Below are 19,784 nucleotides of genomic sequence, written 5' to 3'. Positions count from 1 at the left end.
GTGTGTTTATGTATGTATGTATGTTTGCTATGAATTTTGCTTCTTATTTTTGAATGCCAAACATTTTAAAATACATATGTATGTATATATACATATATATATTTAATGTTACACATATATACACATATATGTGTGTATATATGCATATGTGTGTATGTATGTGTGTGTATATATATATATATATATATATATATATATGTATGTGTGTATTCCGTCTTGACTTTGACAAACATTAGTAATTATCTTTATTTCCTGTGGATAACAAAATGGAAATTAATCAGGACAAACACAAGCAACAGATAATAAAGGACCTAAAATTAAAACTTTCAATACTTTCTCTAGTAAAAAAAGAAGATGGAGGGAATAAAGAATATAGAGAGATGGAGTGTAAATACATGGAAGAGTATTTGATATATGGGATCCCAGGTTGTGGGCCTGCTGAAAGGTACATATATCAGTCAACAACTTTAGGGGCTGCTGTATGAGTTTGAATGAGCAGAAACATTCCCTCAGAAAAGATCAACATGCAACTAGCTATTGATAAAAAGAGAGAAAAAAGTCATATGAAAGGCTTAAAGGAGAGAATTATGTGTCATCATCTATCTGATCACTCACTTTTCCAAAACAACGTCCTCCACAATAAATTATTCTTTATGAGCCTATTGAAAATGAATACAAAAAAGGACAAAAAAAACAGGCAAATTTGTGAATTTGCTACTTAAAATTTGTGGCTGTTGGAATTTATTTTACTTGTGTATATACTCAATATATATGTTTACCTTTGCTAGGTTAGGAAGAGCCAAAAGAATGTAACCCTGAATAATTAGACCCTAACATTCAAATAATGGTAATGATCACTTTCCCCTACATGTTAATTAACATCAGTTGAATGGCTCCCAGAGCAATTGGAATTCAGTTCCTCACATAAAAGAGTTTGACTCTGTTAACCTTTATAATTTTAAAAAAAGTCAGACTTTGGCCCATCATTATAGTCTGGCTTGGTCTAGTCTTGATGTTCTATGCTAGCAGACAGTCTATTAATAATACATCACTTATAAAACACAGACACGTGTTTAGAAACTAGAAAAATAAAAGTAATCAATGATTTGCACCTGTAAATACGTGCATCCTATCTAAAATTTAGAGTGTATTCTGAATATGTTCCTGGGTTTATGCTGATTTTTTAACCATACATTTTAGGGGCAACATAATTGGCATAATCGGCTAATTTCCCTCAGACATTATGCACTAATTATCAGGATATCAGTGTAAGTTCGATAAATCATTTAAGCAAAGTGTAAATAATACACACAACTAAAGTCTCAATCTCTTTTAGGCAGCATTCCTTAGATAAATAACTTTATAAAAATTATTGACCCTGTTTCTTGAATATCACCTTATTTTCAAGAGCTTAGAAATAGCTTCTCATAATTTATCACTCTGACATAGCTAACATGTAAAATGAGTAATGCTATCTTACAGACTGGAAAAGCCACATATTGCCACACACTGAACGGGAACTTGTAGTATTACCCCAACACACACACACACACACACACACACACACACACACACACACACACATACACACACACACACTGCTAGTATTATTGTCACCATTTTGTCACCATCCAATCTTTTTGCATATGGGCCCCAATCCTTTTGGTGTTTAGTCTTAAACCTATCCAGAACTTTGAATGCTATTCATGGTGTTGATTGAATTTTCCATTGTCTTAGAGTAAATTGGGGACTATAGGTAAGGACTTAGGAACAAAGGAAAACTTTAAAAAAATATTAAGGAGATGAATTGTGTAGCTCAGAGGCTAACATATGAGACAATGCTTGAAATGTAAGCAGAGTCAAAATCAAGAATTACAACAAATTTTGAAGATAAGCTATTGTGACAAGAAATGTGGGGATCAGGCAGAAAGGGTAAGGAAGTAAAGGATTTTGAGGGAGATAGAGTAATCTTAATTTGCTACACTAGGATCGTGTATTAGCATGAAACTACTTTCATGCCTAATTGAATCTGTACTCTCCTTTTCCACCTGGAAATTCTTAGCTAGAGTGCCCACTGCTGCCACTGTCCTTATTCTCCACGGTAACTGACAAATTTACTCATTTTGACCCTTCAAAATTTCCATTACTACTGGAATATTTTTGTCTGAATTTTCAGTCTCCTTATGCTTGAAAGAAAAGTCAATTGTTAGAAGATGTTCAAATATTTTTATAATTATTCAGGCAATAAAAGAGGCACTGCTAGGTAATTTGGCCTTAAAATTATTTGAGCAAATACACACAGATATGGCAAAAGTAGTATTTTTCATATCATTGAGGCATATCCCTTTTACCCCTGAAAATATGCAAAAATTATCTCTAAATACATTTCCTGCTCTAAAATTATAGCTCTAAAAAGACCAATGTAACTGGGAGTCAGAAGAAACAGGATGCAACTTCCCACCATCATAATCACTACAACAATTATCAGAATATTGGACTGAGTAGTGATCGGAAAATCTAAGAGGAAACCACAAAGGATAATCTTTCCAGCAAAAAGATTTTTTTAAATGATCTATAGGAAAAAGACAAGGCCAGGATGGGATACAGAAACCAGATATAGGCATAGAATAAGACTAAAGTTCTTTCACTGTGAACTCAGAGAAGGCAACAAAAACACAACCTAAGCAGAAAGAAGGACATAATGGCATCAGGTCCAAGACACTGTAGCTGCACTACTTTTTTCTGATATAGAAAGAATCACAGAAGGAACTAAGACTTGCTAGTCTTGGGCCAAAATTGGCCAAAGTATTGCTGTCTGACCCCAATCTGAGACTAAACTTACTAGCAAGTCTTAGTTCCTTCCGCAATTCTTGAAAAAATGGAGCTTTAAATATGCAGAGAAATTAGGGGCAAGAGCTTAGCTAATATAGTAAAGGACTATATATCTTGTTCATAACTATTTATTTCCATGTTTCTCTTCCTTTAGAATTTAAGTTTCCTGATAATGGATTATAACTGGATTGAAGAGAACATGTTGGGGAGAAATGTCTTAAGAAGAAAGGACAGCGCAGAGAGGCCTAGGTTATGAAGGGCTTTGAATATCAGAGCATTTTGTATTGCTCCTGAACGCAATAGGAAGCAACTAGAGTTTATCAAATAGGGTGGTGACATGATAGTATAAGTATTTTAGGAAAAATCACTTTAGTGGCTGAGTGAGAGATGGATTGTATTGGGGTGACACTTGAGGCAGATGGACCCACCAGAAAGTCATTGTCATCATCAAAATATGAGTTAATGAGGGCTTGCACTAGAGTGGTGGAAGTTTTAAAGGAGAGAAGGAGGCATGTTGCGGAAGTAAAATAGACAGGTCAGGGCAATACATTGGATATGGGTGAATGAGAGTGAGAATTCCAGGAGGAGGAGGAGGAGGAAGAGGAGGAGAAAAAGGAGGAGGAGAAGCAGCTAAACATTTTATTTCCAGAAATTGTGAAAGAAAATGGCCCTACACTCTTCAAATGCAAAATAAGAGTAAAAATAGCAAGAATGGAAGGATATCAAGATATACTGGGGAAGAAAGGGCAAAAGAATGATGAAAGTTTATCTCACATAATGTGAATGAACACATAGACGTTTATATAAACAAGGAAGAGGCAGGAGAGAAGGCATCACATAAACATCACTTTTGTTGAAACTGTTCAGCTGAGGGTAATATATATATTCATACACACATATGTACATGAATATATACAAAAATGTGTATGTATATATATATATATATAAAACCTAAGTTTATTGCAATACAAATATAATATATAATATTACTATGATATACAATACTAATATTATCAAGCTATACATCAATAAACAAATATGTAATTTCAATTAACAAGGAAAATAGGAAGGAAAAGCAAGAGAAAAAGAGGTAAATATAAAGGAGGTAGATTCAAGAAGGGATTAGTCATAAAGAAAATAATACATAAATTCAGAGAGTGTTTAAAAGGAAAAAAAAAACAATAAGAATTAGGTGTTTATCTTTGAGCAAGGGAAAGGGAAGGAAAAGATTGTAAAATATTATTTTATCAAGCATAGGGCATTGGTGTTAAACACCCCTTAATCACTACTACTTTTCCTGTGAAAAATCATGTGAATAGGAAAAAACAAACAAAAAGCAAAAAAAAAAAGAAAAATATAACAGAATATGATGAAGCCATATACACAATTATCAGTCATGATTATGAATAGGAATAGGATGGCAAAACGTATATGACTGCAGAATCCAACATATGTTTTTTCACTCTAAACAGATTCTACAGTAGCAGAAACCACAAAAGGACAGAGTGGGTCATGGCTGGAGTAGGCTTCAGGGCACTGAATTACTGGCAGCTGAGGCACTTTCCAGACATCTTAACCCAAAAAACCCGAAGACAGCTCCAAAGGTCAGTGGGAAGGGTCTCTCACCTGGGTGAGAGAGCAGCATGGTCTGGCCCCAGCCCCAGGCCCAGGGTGGCAGCAACCACTGATGCAGTGACTGCTGTGTCTGGAGCTCTTGGCCTGGGGGAATCAAGCAGCTTATCTGGGTCTCAGTCCTGAGTGTAGGTCCTGGGGCAAGGAGGAGTGGCCGGTGTGGTGGAGCTTGTGACTGCAGAGGAGAGGGAAGGCTCCTCATAGTTCCAAGGCAGAAAACAGTGCTTGCAGTTGCTCATAGACAAGAGCACAGGCCAGGGGAGGAATAAACACTTCCCCTTTGATCATACCACTTTGGAAGAACTGAAAATTTATAGGTCCCTAGAAATATCTTTGCAAATAGCTGCAGAAACCCCTGAAGTTTGGGGCAGTACACCCTCCACTTAACAAAGAACTCAAAAGTCAATTAATTGGCTTGGTAAATGAGCAAACAGGGTGAAAAATCAGACTATATAAACTTAATTTTTTTGTGAAAAGATATGTTTAACATCCTCGGTGATGAGGAAGATCAAAGTATATAACCAGAAGAAGACAACAAAGTCAAAGCTCCTACATCCAAAGCCTCCAAAAAAAATATGAAATGGTCTCAGGCTATGGAGTAGCTCCAAAAGGATTTGGAAAACAAAGTAATAGAAGTACAGGGAAAATTGGGAAGAGAAATGAGACTAATGGAAGAAAATCATGAAAAATGAGTCAATAGCTTGCTAAAGGTGAACCAAAAAAATGCTGAAGAAAATAACCCCTTTAAAAATAGACTAACTCAAATGGCAAAAGAGGTGCAAGAAATCAATTAGGATAAGAATGCCTTGAAAAGCAGAATTAGCCAAAAGAAAAGGGAGGTCCAAATGCTGACTGAAGAAAATAATTCCTTAAAAATTAGAATGAAGCAAATAGAAGCTAATGACATTAAGAGAAATCGAGAAATTATGAAACAAAATCAAAAGAATGAAAAGAATGGCATACAATGTGAAATACGTCATTTGAAAAAAAATAAGTGAGCTAGAAAATAGATCTCAGAGATATAATTTAAAATTATTGAACCACCTGAAAACTATGATGAAGAAAAGCCTAGACATCATCTTTCAAGAAATTATACGGAAAACCAGACATGAAGTTCTAGAACCAGAAGATAAAATAGAAATTGAAAGAATCCACCAATTACCTCCTGAAAGAAATCCCGAAAGGAAAGCTCCTAGGCATATTTAACCAAATTCCAGAGTCCCCATGTCAACTAGAAAATATTACAAGCAGCCAGAAAGAAACAATTCAAGTATTGTGGAAACACAAGATTTAGCACTTCTACACTACACTAAGGCATCAGAAGGCTTGGAATATGATATTCCAGAGGTCAAAGGAGCTAGGGTTACAATCAAGAATCACATACCCAGCAAAACTAAGTATAATACTTCGGTGGGGAAAATGGACATGAAAAGAAATAGAGGACTTCAAAGCATTCTTCTTGAAAAGACCAGAACTGAATAGCAAATTTGACTGTCAAATATAAGAATCAAGAGAAACATGAAAAGGTAAACAGGAAAGAGAATCCATGAGGGACTTACTAAAGTTGAACTGTTTACATTCCTACATGGAAAGATGATATTTGTAACTCATGAGAGCTTTCTCAGTATTAGGGTAGTTAGAGAGAATACAAAAACACACATACATGCATATACATATATGTGTACGTATATACATACATACATATATACACATATATACATATATACACAAGCACATACCTATACATATATACACATACTCACATGTGTATATGTGTGTATGGGTGTATATATGTATGTATGTGTACATGTGTGTGTGCATGTGTTGAGATGAATATACTGGGAGAAAGAGAGAGGGAGTGGTAGAATTTAGTAAATCATCTAACATAAAAGAGGTAATAAAGGGCTTTTACAGTGGAGGGGAAGAGGGGGGAAGTGAGAGGGAATAAGTGAGCCTTACTCTCATTGGATTTGGCATAACAAAGGAATAACATACACAGTCAATTGGCTATGGAAATCTAGCTTACCCTACAGGAAAGCAAGAGGGAAAGGGATAAGACAGTAGGGATGATAGAAGGGACAGCTGATTGTGAGAAGGGGTAATAATAAATGGAGGCTGGAACAGGATAGAGGCAAATATAGTTAGTCTTTCACAACATGACTGTCATGAAAGTGTTTTTCATGACTACACACATATAACCTACATAAAATTGCTTATCTCAGTGAGTGTGGGTGGGGAGGGAGGAAAGGAGAGAAAATGGATCTCAAAGCTCTGAAAATGAATGTAAAAATAGTTTTTACATGCAATTGGTAAATAAAATATACAGGCAATGGGGTATAGAAATCTATCTTGTCCTACAGGAAAATAAAAGGGAAGGGGATAAGAGAAGGGGGGTGATAAAAGGGAGGGCAGATTGGAGGAAAGGGTAATGAGAATGCATGCTGTCCTGGGGTGGGTGTTAGGGAGAGATGGCAAGATAATTTGGAATTCAAAATCTTGTTGAAATGAAAGTTGAAAACTGAAAATAAATATTTTTTTAAAGAAACAAAAAATAGTAGCTGTGAAAAAAATGAAGCTAGTTTCTCTGATAAAGACCTCAGTTCTCAACTATATAGAGAATTGAGTCAAATTTACAAAAATAAGGGCCATTCCTCATTTGATAAATGATCAAAAGATACCAGTTTTCAATTGATATAATCAAACTCTCTATAACCATATGAAAAATACTCTAAATTACTATTGATAGGAGAAATGCAAATTAAAACTACCATATACTGATTAGATTGGCTAACAGGACAGACAAGGTAAATGACAATTATTGGAGGGGATGTGGGAAAAATGGGACATTAATGCACTTTTGGTAGAATTTTAAACTGATTTAACCATTCTGTAGAGCAATTTGGAACTATGCCCAAAGGGCTAAAAAACCAGGCATACCCTTTGGCTTAGCAATACTGCTACTAGGTCTGTATCTCAAAAAGAAAAAAAAAATCACAAAAATATTTATGGCATCTCTTTTCTGGTGGTAAAGAATGGGAAACTGAGGGGATGTCTTTCAAATGGGGAATAGCTGAACAAGACGTGGTATGTGTTTATGATTCAATATTATTATATTATAAGCAATGATTGTCTAGATACTCCCAGAAAACCTGGAAAGACTTCCATGGCATGATCCAAAATAAAATGTACTGTGTACAAAGTAGCAGCAATATTATAAGGTGATCAACAATGAATGACTTTGCTATTCTCAACAACACAATGATCTAATACAACTCCAAAGGACTTATACAAAAAATGCTACCCAGTCCTAGAGAAAGAACTGATGGTTTCTGAATGGAATTGAAACATACTTTTTTCACTTACCAAAAAAAGAGGAAAAAGAAGCTCCCTTCAAGCTTGTATACACTTGCCTGGGAAGCAAGCTGAATATATCCCAAGAAGAGGAGGGGAAAGAAGGAGGCACCACAGTAGTTAATCGATTTGGGGATACATATTAAATCTTCATAAATATTACCATGAAAAGAATAAATACTTAAAGAAAAAGGTAAGGAAGATAAAGGGATAAATAAAAAATACAACTATAATATTGGGAAATTCAATAAATCATTCAGAGTTAGATATATTATATTTAACCTAAGCAAACTTAAAACAAGAAATAAAAAAGTTAAAAGCTTGGAAAGAATTTTATTAAAGTTAGATACAATATGTCTCCTGTGGTGATCAAATAGAAATAGAAAGATGCATATTTATTTGTCATGTTATGTATGACAATTTAAAAAATGACCACATATTAGGGTTTAAAAATCCCCATAAATAGACACAGAAAAGCAGAAGCCTTACACATATCCTTTATTGATGCCAATACTGTTTATGTGTGTGTTCAGAAAAAAAATTTTTAAGAAAGTGTTAAAAATTAAGTGGAGCCTAAATAATATACTTCTAAGGAATTGTTGAGTCAAATAATAATAACTGGATATAATAGACAATTCCACTAAAAATAATGACAGACAAGTCATTACATACAACAATTTGGGAATGCATCCAAGTCAGTTGTATGGTGAAAATACAAATCTCCAGGCACTTCATTAAACAAAAGAGAGAGAAAAAAAACAATGGATTAGTGACTTCAATATAGAACTATTAAAAAAACTACAAAATTTATGAATAAGAAACAATTAAGTATTAAAATTGAATTTCTGAAAGTCAATGAAGAGATTAAACTAAAAACTAAACTAAAAATAAAAATTTAATTAAATTGATAAATTAGCTAATTTGGCTAAGAAGAGAAAAGAAGAAAATAAAATTATTAGTATCATAAGTGAAAAAGAGAAAAGGTCACAAACTGAAGAAATAAATGACTTTATTAAATAGAATTTTACTTCTGATATGCTAATAAAAAAGCAACTAAAATATTACAAACAAAGAGTCACACACAAACATGCACACACACACACACTCAGGTTAATAGAAGAAAAAATATGAAACTTTAACAATATAATTTAAAAAAAATTAAATTGAACAAGCCAGAAATTAACCCTCAAACACAGAAGAACATGAAAGATACTTAAAAACAAATTCTAATTAACATTCAGTTAATAAAGAATTCTTGTGTTACGCACAATTTCATAAAATAGCAAAAGAAAGATTATAAACTTTCTTTTATCAAATAAAATGTCCTTGACCCCTAAACCACACAGAGACAAGAGAAACAAAATTATAGGTGAACATAGCTACTGAAAAATTGCAAAAACAAAAATGAACATTGACAATGAAGCAACAGCAGCACACACACACACACACACACACACACACACACACATATACTTTGTACAGGTTGGATATCTATCAGGAATTCAAATATGGTTCCATATTAGGTAAACTATAAAGACAACAGCCTACATTAATCGTAATAATAATAACAAAACCACATAAGATTTTACCAATAGATACAGAAAATGCTTCAGTCTGGAAGAAATTCACTTTAGAACAACATCTGACAACATATAGTGAGGATAAATTCAAAATGAATATAGAACCAAATATAAAGTCACATCAGAAACCCATTAGAGAAAGGATGTATATGCATCTGTTCCTATGGAGTGAGGAAGAATTCATAAATGATAGCGAAAATCATAGGAGATAGTTCAAAATTTTGATTACATAAGATTAAGGTTTTTTTTGAAGTCAAATTCAAATACAGTTGAGACTAAAGGAAAATATTTTCAGCAAGTATCTCTGACAAAGGTCTCATTTCTAGGTGAAAGAACTAGTTTTATGGAAACCTGGAAATAATATCTTCTTAGAAATGAAAAATTTTGAAAGTCTTAAGAGATGCTGATCAATGATCAGCTATGATTCTAGTGGCTTGATAATAAAGAATATTTTCTATCTCTCAACAGAGAGAAAGTTGTATAAATATGCAGAAGAAGAAAAACATTTTTCAACATGGTAAATATGGGAATACACTTTCCTCGATTATACAGATCTATTACATGGATTTTCTTTTCTCCCTTGTCCCCTTCCATTGGATGGATACAAGAGGGAGGAAAAAAAAGAATCATTGAAGATTTTTTAAAATAATTAAAATTTATGTTGCCCAGAAAACAAGCCAAAAAGTATAGGTCTCTGTCAAAATTGAAAGAAGGTCTAATGCAAGCTATGAAAGACATTATTTAAAATATGTCTGATTTCAGTTTTAATTGTAATTTTGTTATTATTTTTCTATATTAAATTATTCCCATGGAATGGATGTCTAACATGTCATCAAAGATCCATTTGGAAGAGGAGGAAGAATTGATTCTCCTTAACTTAAGACTATAGCAACATCTAAATGATATATACTGACACCCATATAAATCCAAATATACACATAATTTGTTCACAATTCACTGTGGGAAAAAATCATTCAGTATTATCTGATAACATTGTGATAATAAAGCAAGCAGTTTGGGTGATACCTTAACTTTTCAACATTTTGTGGTTATATTCTGTAGACACATATTTGCTATAGAATCAAACTATTTTCCCTGTAACTTTAATTTATTATTTAATATTTTAATTTTCAACATTGATTTCCATAAGATTTTGAGTTACAAAGTTTCTCCATATTTCTACCCTCTCCTCCACCCCAAGATGGCATATATTCTGATTACCTCTTTCCCCAGCATATGAGTAAGGTGAAATTCATGACCTCAGAGAAGACCATGAGCATGCTTGAATGGTTCAGAATCGAAAAGTACAATGAATTCTCTAGGTAGAAGGCAGAGGAAGTATGTCATTTATTTAGACTCAAAAGGATCAGGCTCAAGGACCAATGCCCCCAATTTGATATTGTGGCAATAATATTCCCAAAGGGATAAGCCCACCTAACTATAGTAACAAAGAGAATATAACAAAATATTATAGTAGTAAGCCAAACCATACTCATGCTTCCCCTCGATTCTAGGGCCCTCCTATGAGAAGATCACTTACAAATCCTAAGTCACTGCTCAGCACTCTCTCCTGCAGCTTGGTTGACTCCAAGTTCCTAAACTCCCTCTTGTGTTCAGCACTCTCCACACTCTGGAAGCTGACCCTCAGCTTCTGAATCCTGCTCTCTGCTCCACTGCTTCAGGCTCTGCTGCATCCACCTTAGCTCTCTGTCCTCAGTTTCTCCTCCTCCTAGTCCTCAATCCTTAGTTTCTCTCCTCCTCATCCTCAGTCCTCAGTTTTTGGCTGTTTCCAGGTTCTGTTCTCTCTTTTTATACAGTCCTTAGCTGTCATGCGATTAGCTAGAACTCAGGCACATATCATTGGCTCTGGTCTTAGCAGCTCCCCTTATGGCCTTGAGGGCATCCCACATCTCTCAAACTAGGGAATTATTTTGCTAACCAGCCTGAGGCCTCACTCTTAATTAGTGAAAGGGTGTGGGCCTGTCTCTAATCAAACCTCCCTTAATTAGCCCCACCTGAAGTCTATTCAATGGGTGGGAAAGATTTTTTTATTTACTGATTGGCTTTACATTTGGCCCCAAGATCTTTCATGTCCATTACATAGGCAACTTGTGTCTGAATATTTTTTTTCAAGTACAGCAGAATCCCCTCAAAATGAACATATCACATTTGCAAAATACCAAACATAACATCTCTTCATCAGAGTGGCCACATGGCTCACTTGTCAGCCCCTAGATCTTTGCATCCATTACCTAGGTCAATGGGCAACTGGTGTCAATAATACCATAACAATGTAACAATACAATGTAACACTACAACAAGGATAAAACAAAATAAGTACACAGAACTTTATATATTATAGATACATTTATATATATATTATATATATATATATATATATATATAATGATGAGAAAGGTCTCATGAGTTACAAATATCATCTTTCCATGTAGAAAGGTAAACAAAATGGTTCAACTTTAGTAAGTCTCTTATGATTTCTTTTTCCTGTTTACTTTATCATGCTTCTCTTGACTCTTTCATTTGAAAGTCAAATTTTCTATTCAGCTCTGTTCATATCATCAAAAATGCTTGAAAGTCCTTTATTTCATTGAAAATCCATATTTTTCCCTGAAGTATTATACTCAGTTTTGCTGAGTAGGTGATTTTTGTTTTAATCCTAGCTCCTCTGACCTCTAGAATATCATATTCCAAGCCCTTTGATTCCTTAATATAGAAGCTGCTAGATCTTGTGTTATCTTGATTGTATTTCCACAGTACTCAAATTGTTTCTTTCTGGCTGCTTCTAATATTTTCTCCTTGACCTGAGAACTCTGGAACTTGGCAATAATATTCCTAGGATTTTTCTTTTTGGGATATTTTTCAAGAGGTGATCACTGCATTCTTTCAATTTCAATTTTACCCTCTGGTTCTAGAATATCAGGGTTGTTTTCCTTGATAATTTCTTGAAAGATGATGTCTAGGCTCTTTTTTTGATCATGGCTTTCTGGTAGTCCAATAATTTTTAAATTATCTTTCCTGGATCTATTCTCCAGGTCAGTTGTTTTTCCAATGAGATTTTTCACATTGTCTTCCATTTTTTCATTCCTTTATTTCTGTTTTATAATTTCTTGATTTCTCATAAAGTCACTAGCTTCCACTTGCTCCAGTCTAATTTTTAAGGTATTATTTTCTTCAGTGCTCTTTTGGACCTCCTTTTCCCTGTGGCTAATTCTTCTCCTCATTGGCTTTTGGGAGCTCTTTTGCCTTTAGGTTGAGTCTACTTGTTAAGGTGTCATATACTTCAGTATTTTGCGTGGTCTCCTTTAGCAAGTCATTGACTTGTTTTTCATGGTTTTCTTGCAACACTCTCATTTCTCATCCCAATTTTTTCCTCTACCTCTCTTACTTGATTTCCTAAATCCTTTATGAGCTCTTCAATGGCCTGAGACCAATTCCTATTTTTCTTGAAAGCTTTTGATGTAGGATCTTTGTCTTTATTGACTTCTTCTGGCTGTACGTTTTGACCTTCTTTTTCACCAAAGAAATATTCTGTAGTCTGAGTCCTTTAATGATGCCTGCTCATTTTTTTAGCCAATTACTTGACTTTTGAGCTTTTGGTAAGGGTATGACTGATTTCAGAGTGGAGAGTGCTTTGTCCCAAGCTTCAGGGGTTTTGCACTACTGTTTTCAGAGGTTCTTCTATTCTGAGCTGGTATGATGCGCTTCTCCTGGCCTTTGCTGTAGTCTGTTAGTACAAGCACTCCTTTCTGCCCTGTAACTACCAGGAGAACTCCTTCTCCACAGTCACTGCAAGCTCAGCCACACCAGTGCTCCTCCTCCCTCCAGAACCACCAGCCAGTGCCCTGACCCAGATCCAAGAAATGCAAAGCAAGAGAATCCTGCCTCTGCACCATCAAAGCACTCCCTACATTCCCACTTTGATCCACTGCTTCATTCCTCCCCCTGTGCGGGCCAGGGGCTCCAGGCAACTGCTGCTACTGGAGCTCTGCAAGCAGCTGTCCAAGCTTCTTGTTGCTGCAGCTGTGCCACCTCCACTGCCCCCAGGGCTGGGGCCAGACAGTGCACTTCTCTCAACCAGATTCAGTAGTTTTCCCACTGACATCCTCCATTGTCTTTGGCATTTGTGGGTTGAGATGTCTGGCAACTGCCATAGCTCAGTGATTCAGAGCCCTGACGCCTACTCTGCCAGGTCTACTCCTGGGCTGGTCTGCTCTTGTGTGGCCCATTCTGGGCTGCACTCTGCTCCCAGCACATTGCTGTAGACTCTTCCCAGTGACCATACAGGCTGTCTTGGGCTGGAGACTTGTTTCCCTCTGTCATTTCAGGGGTTCTGTAGCTCTAGAATTTGTTTAGAGTCATTTTTTACAGGTGTTTGGAGGGTTTGAGGGGGAGCTTAAGTAAGTCCCCATTTTCCAAATTAAACTATTTCTACTCCAAAATACTCTTCTGCCATAAGAAGATCAACAATTTGTGGTAGTTCATGTTCTAAGAATATATCTGTAAAAATAACAGTTACTTGGAATTCAGAGTATATTTTCCCAAAGAAACAATGATATAAGTGGTAGTTATGCTTCCAGGTCAACTATTATATAACTATTTAATCATCACAGATTAAGTAATCATAAATCAAATAGAGATTTTTTTTATAAGAAAAAAATAGAAAATGATATTTGGGTTACATTAGTCTATTGGTGGATCTGTGATGCCTTGATGCGATGTCTCCTTTGTGATGAATGCACTTGCCCCTTAGGCATGCTGCTCCATATATTCCTATCCTGTGAAAATATGATCCCTCTATTACCTATTTTTTCCATAGAAGACATTTTCTATGCTTTGGAAGCATTAATGATAGAAAGATAGACACAGACAGTTAGGTAGAAAGACACAGATATTTCAGAAGTTAACAATCAAGTAACAGGCATTTATTAAGTTCCAATTATGTGTCAAGCACTGTGACAGAAACTGGGGATGCAGAGACAAGGATGAAACAGCCACTAATCCCAAGGGACTCACAATCTATTGGGAGAGAAAACATTAATAAGTATATACTAAATGAAGGAAATTTAGGAAAGCAGGGTACCAAGAGCTGGGCAGGGCAGGAAACCATAATTAATTAAGCACTTACTAAGTGACAGGCATTTGAAGGAATGAAGCAATCCTAAAATATGGTGATATTAAGGTAATGAATTTAAGACATGGAACCAGAACAGAAGGTGTTTAGTAAGTAAACGCAAAGGACTAAAGATGAGAAATACAGCATCATGAATGAGGAACATCAAGAAGTACCATTTGGCCGGGCAACAGAATATGAGAAGAGAAATAATGCATAAGTTTGAAAAAAATGGAACAATTTTCTTCAGGGTTTTAAAAAGAATGAGGAACAATTAGAGTTTATTGAATACGGATTTGACCTGTGCTTTAGGAAAATTACATTGATGGATGTGTGGAGGATGAATTGGCAACTTTAGGGAAGGAAACTGGGTAGAAAGTTAATGTAATAATTCAAGCAAGAGGTCATTAGTACCTGAACCATAGTGGTCATTGTGTGACTAGAGATAAGATGTTGGGTACAAAATATTTTGCAGGAGGAGAAAAAAATAAAAAAAAATATTTGGCAACTGAATGTGTACTTAGAGTAGTGAAAAGTTTGAAGACACCTAGCTGGAGTTGTTAAGAATAGGCAAGAGTGGAAAGATTCATTCAGCAATGGGTAAAAAGCCATTTCTGTAGAACATATATGAAAAAAAAAACAGTAGTAGGAACAGTTAAGTGACAAGGAGGCTTCATCTTCTGATTGGCTGAGTAAAGACTGGAGCTTATTGGAAGAGTGCTTCATTTCAAGATATTCTTCTTCAGTGACTCCTAGAGTCTGGGAGAGTTGAGAAGTGACTCTGTTTCAGATGCCCTCACTAGTTTGAAGGTAAAAAAGAAGAAAGGGGGAAGATGAGTTTTGCATCTGCTTTGCTGTAGAGGAAAACATGCTTAATTTTAATAAGATGATAACGAAACCAGTAAATGAAGGCTGATTGGATTTGGTGAGAGAAACAACCTAAGGATGTTCTGCTGTGGGTTCTATGTACTACAGACTTATTGGTTTTTAGATCATTCTAGTGAACGAATAGCTGTTGGAAATTAAATAAATTGAATAAATAGCTGTTATAAAAATAAAATGTGGCAGCCTGAGTTCTCCATTTCTGACTTAATGGGAACTACTAACCAAATAACAGTATAATACTTTTTAAATAACATATTATGGGTCACTGTAATACGAAAGTGCTTGTAAATGCTTTATCTTTTCCAGAATAGAAGAAAAGAGCATTTTCCCTATGGGAGTCTGGTGAGGCAAAGAAATGAGAAGTTAACATTGAAGTGGATTCATATGGTATAGATATTTGGGGTTGGGCAAATGGAATTGAAGCCTACAGTCTATAGTTTTGAGTTACCCCAAGCATCGGAATTTTCTTTGCTTGTATGTCTCCCTTCTGGTTTTGTGTAAAAGTGTGTTTAGGTGAATACTGAGTGTATTTTTTTTAATTTCTTCATTTTAAAAAAAAATCAGTGACCATGATATTATTGTTCATTTTGTTTAATTATTAAGTAAGAAATTGTTTAAAATATAAACGCCTCCTGCTTTTAAGTGACTGGGCTTGGGTAAACAGAGCTACACTGGGAAGAGCTCGAGAGCCATGGTGATGAGCAGATGAAGTATATTAAACTCATAATAGATTTTGCTCTGAAACTCTGAGAGACTTTGAGTATAGCCATGTGGCTGGTGATGGTAGATCTCTGGAAACCTAGATCTGCCACTGTGAAGAAAGATTAGAGCAAGTCAGTAAGGCAAGAGAGTGGACGCATGGGATTTTGCAACACGAGAAGAGAAAACCTTGTGTGTTTCTTGACAAGGGAGAACTCATGCACCTGTTATATTGTAAGAGCTCAGTAGAGGCATACCACACCAGAGCTGTGTTAGTAATAAAAATACACAAAAATTGTACGTGTGTGTATGTGAATATACTTATGTATATACACAATTCACTTATCATTCACAAGCAACATCATTGGAAATTCATTTTACATAATTCACCTTCAATGACAATGCCTACAAAAATTAAATTTTAGTCAGAGATGGCAACATCGACCCTTTTTTGAATATCTAAGGGTGAACTTCTGGTTACTTTCAGGTTTGTAAGGGATATATAACAATAGTTCTTTATTGTGTCAAACTTCATGTCAATACTTAAGGTGTGCTTGGTCTTTGCGATGAGTGTTTCATGAATCCTAGTGCTTATCTGTCTTGGTTATGGTCATCTTTTGATTCACTAGATAATAGAAGAAGATATGAAGATTTTTCTGAAGATATTGATGCCTTGGTCTTAATCAGTAATCAGTTTGTGTCTGTTGATTTGAATTAAATTGAACTGAGTTGACAGAGAATGAAGAAGGAGAAAGACGTTAAGACAACTGAGGTACAAAAAAAAAAGAGAGAAATGCGGGGCTAAGTCAAGCACAAAAATTCCTTAAAGGAGGTTATAAAAAAGTGTTTCCTAATTCTGCTACCATCTAATTGTATGAAATTAAGGAAGTCACTTAAAACTATGTTAAACTGTCTTCTCATTTAGCAAAATATTATATTTAATATTCTTAAAAATTTTTTAATTCAAAGAGTACAATATTCTTGATCATATGGGGTCACAATTTCATATTCACATAGACTTTTTTAATATATTGTTTCAGTATCTTTATGAGGTAGGTGCCAGGAGTACTATTATTCCCATTTTACAGATAAGGAAAACTCAGAAAGTTTTAGTGGTTTGCCTCTGATCAACATAGCTATAAGTATAAGAGGAGTGATTCAAGGCTAGATCTTTCTAATTCTTAATGTCATCTTTCCATCAAGATGTCACCAACCATGGTACCATTCTCTAGAATGGTGCTTCTTAAACTGTTTAAGAAGTGCTGAAGGGGTCATGAGTGGAAAAACTTTAAAAAGCCCGGCTCTAGAAGTTATTTATAGAGAAAAAGCAAAAAATCTAAAGAGTATTTTAGAAACAATTATATTAAGTCACTTCAGCAGTGAGCAGAGCTGGAAAAAAGTGTGACTGGCTCTTCCTGAACCTCTGTAAATTTTAAATTATATATGGTTCGTAAAATGACATAAAATGAGTGGCTTGCACATAGGCAGTTTCCAGAAAGGACAGTTTTCAGGTGAGGCAGCAGGTAGACTGCTTGACATGTATATCAATAGGGAAGTCTAAAAATTCAATAAAACTTGGGTGAATCAAAAACACAAGTTTTTTGGGTTGAAAAAAAAAACAAGACCTAGGTAGGATCCAATCATTCCTTGCATCAATCCCTGCCTCCACCAGAGGATGTTTGGGATCAGCATGGCCTATGATAAGATTTGGGTTAAATAGTACCAACCCGCACAAGACAAGGTTCAAACAATATTAATAAATGATAAAGTATTTTCCCCACAACATCAAGAGTAAGTTATCTGGGTTAGTTAATATTGATGTTCAATAAATAATACTCTGATGGAAATTAATTTCAGAACCAAAATTAAAATTTCTTTAAAAAAAAAGAATGAGGTGCTACACATGCACACAACACACAGACACATATGTGTGTGCATATATATATATATATTTATACATATATAATGTGTGTATATATATATTAAATTAACTTCACATATTATGGATTTCTCTGTTATGTGATCAACAAACTAGAGGGCTAGACATTTTATCTGTTTCTCAAACTTCTCCAAAAGAGAAATTACGTGTCAAAGATAAAGCAACTTCAGCTTTCTCCAAGGTCTCAAAAACCAAAACATCCAAGGAATGTAAAACAACCAAAACATACCTTCTATGTTCAATGTCTAACTCTTGCCCTCACAGCACTCCCTTCCTCATGACTCACCACATTCTAGGCAGCAAGGCTATCCTAGGCACACAAGCCACAGCCTTAGACCAATATGTAACCCCACACCCTGAATGTCCATCACTCTTTCCATTGTTATTGAAATTCAAGCTCCAAACTGCAGAAATTTTCCTGGGCCATGATAATAAATGCCACAGCAGCCCTCTATGGAGCAATAATTTTGCAGAGATACAGAGGGAATTAGACAGGACATGTGTCTGAGATTATGATATAGGTAATCTCCACCCCCTGTCCCGTTCCCCCAGAGACTCAGGAATCTAAAATCCAAATACCAGAAGTCCCCCAAGACTGCAATATCACCTGTGTGGCTGCCTTTGAAGCATCGGGTCAGAAAGCCAGGGAACAGAGGAAACAGGGCATTGTACCATGAACTCCATAAAGCTTGAGGGAAATAGCCAAGCTTCCAGGTGAGGTCAGTTAAATTGCCCAAAAGTCACTTAGGCCAGAAAGCTAAGCCAATGAACTGGAAATTGCCCAGTCTTGTAGGAAGTTTGAAATACTTCGAGAATTACCTCTCAGGGAAACCACCATTAGAAGCGAGGAAGCCAGAGCAATAGGTGACAATAAGGTGAGTGGCCTGAGATTATGAAAGATTTTAGCAGGAAGAAAACTCAAAGACTTTGAGCCTAAGCAGATAAAATAATAGCCAAATCATTACTAGCAGAAGAAAGTATGGCTCCTATGTCTGGCAAACAAGTTCAGACATCTATGACTTAGTACTACAAAATAAAGGAAAATGATTCAAAATCTGATGAGGCAGAAGACCCTGGGATTTTTTTTTGTATTTTATCATTTTTATTTAATATTTTAGTTTTCAACATTGATTTCAACAGGATTTTGAGCTACAAATTTTCTCCTCATTTCTACCCTCCCGCCCCCATTACAATATGGCATACATGCTGATCACTTCGTTTTCCCAGTCAGCCCTCCCTTCTGTCACCAAACTCTGCCCCCATCCCCTTTCTCCTTACTTTCTTGTACGGCAGAATAGATTTCTATGCCCCATTCCCTATATACCTGGTTTCCCAGTTGCATGCAAAAAACAACTTTTTCTGAGCATCTGCTTTTAAGACTTTGAGTTCCAAATTCTCTCCCCTCTACCCTTCCCACCTGCCCTCCCTGGGAAGGCAAGGATTTCAACATAGATCACACCTGCATCATTCCACAATGCTCATATTGTGAAAGGCTAACTATAATTCCCTCCATCCTATCATGTTCCCCTTTATTCAGTTTTATCCCTTGACCCTGTCCCTTTTCAAAAGTGTTTGCTTTTGATTACCTCCTCCCCCTATCTGCCCTCCCTTCTATCATCCCCCCTTTTTTTCCCCCTCCCCTAACTTTCCTGTGGAGTAAGATATCAATTTGAGTGTGTATGTTATTCTCTCCTAAGGTTGAATCCAATGAGAGTAAGATTCACTCATTCCCCCT

The 19,784-nt window shown here is 35.6% G+C and overlaps 1 pseudogene; it reads right to left on the bottom strand.

The window, feature by feature from the left end:
- LOC118837346 overlaps positions 1 to 13,518 on the bottom strand; it is an 81,034-nt pseudogene extending 67,516 nt beyond the window's left edge.
- Between the last annotated feature and the right edge of the window lie 6,266 nt (positions 13,519 to 19,784).

The sequence above is a fragment of the Trichosurus vulpecula genome, chromosome 2 (genome assembly GCF_011100635.1).
Source record: "Trichosurus vulpecula isolate mTriVul1 chromosome 2, mTriVul1.pri, whole genome shotgun sequence".
In the NCBI taxonomy this organism is placed as follows: Eukaryota; Metazoa; Chordata; class Mammalia; order Diprotodontia; family Phalangeridae; genus Trichosurus; species Trichosurus vulpecula.
The sequence above is the reverse complement of the archived record's forward strand: the minus strand, read 5'-3'. Positions and strand labels throughout refer to the sequence as shown.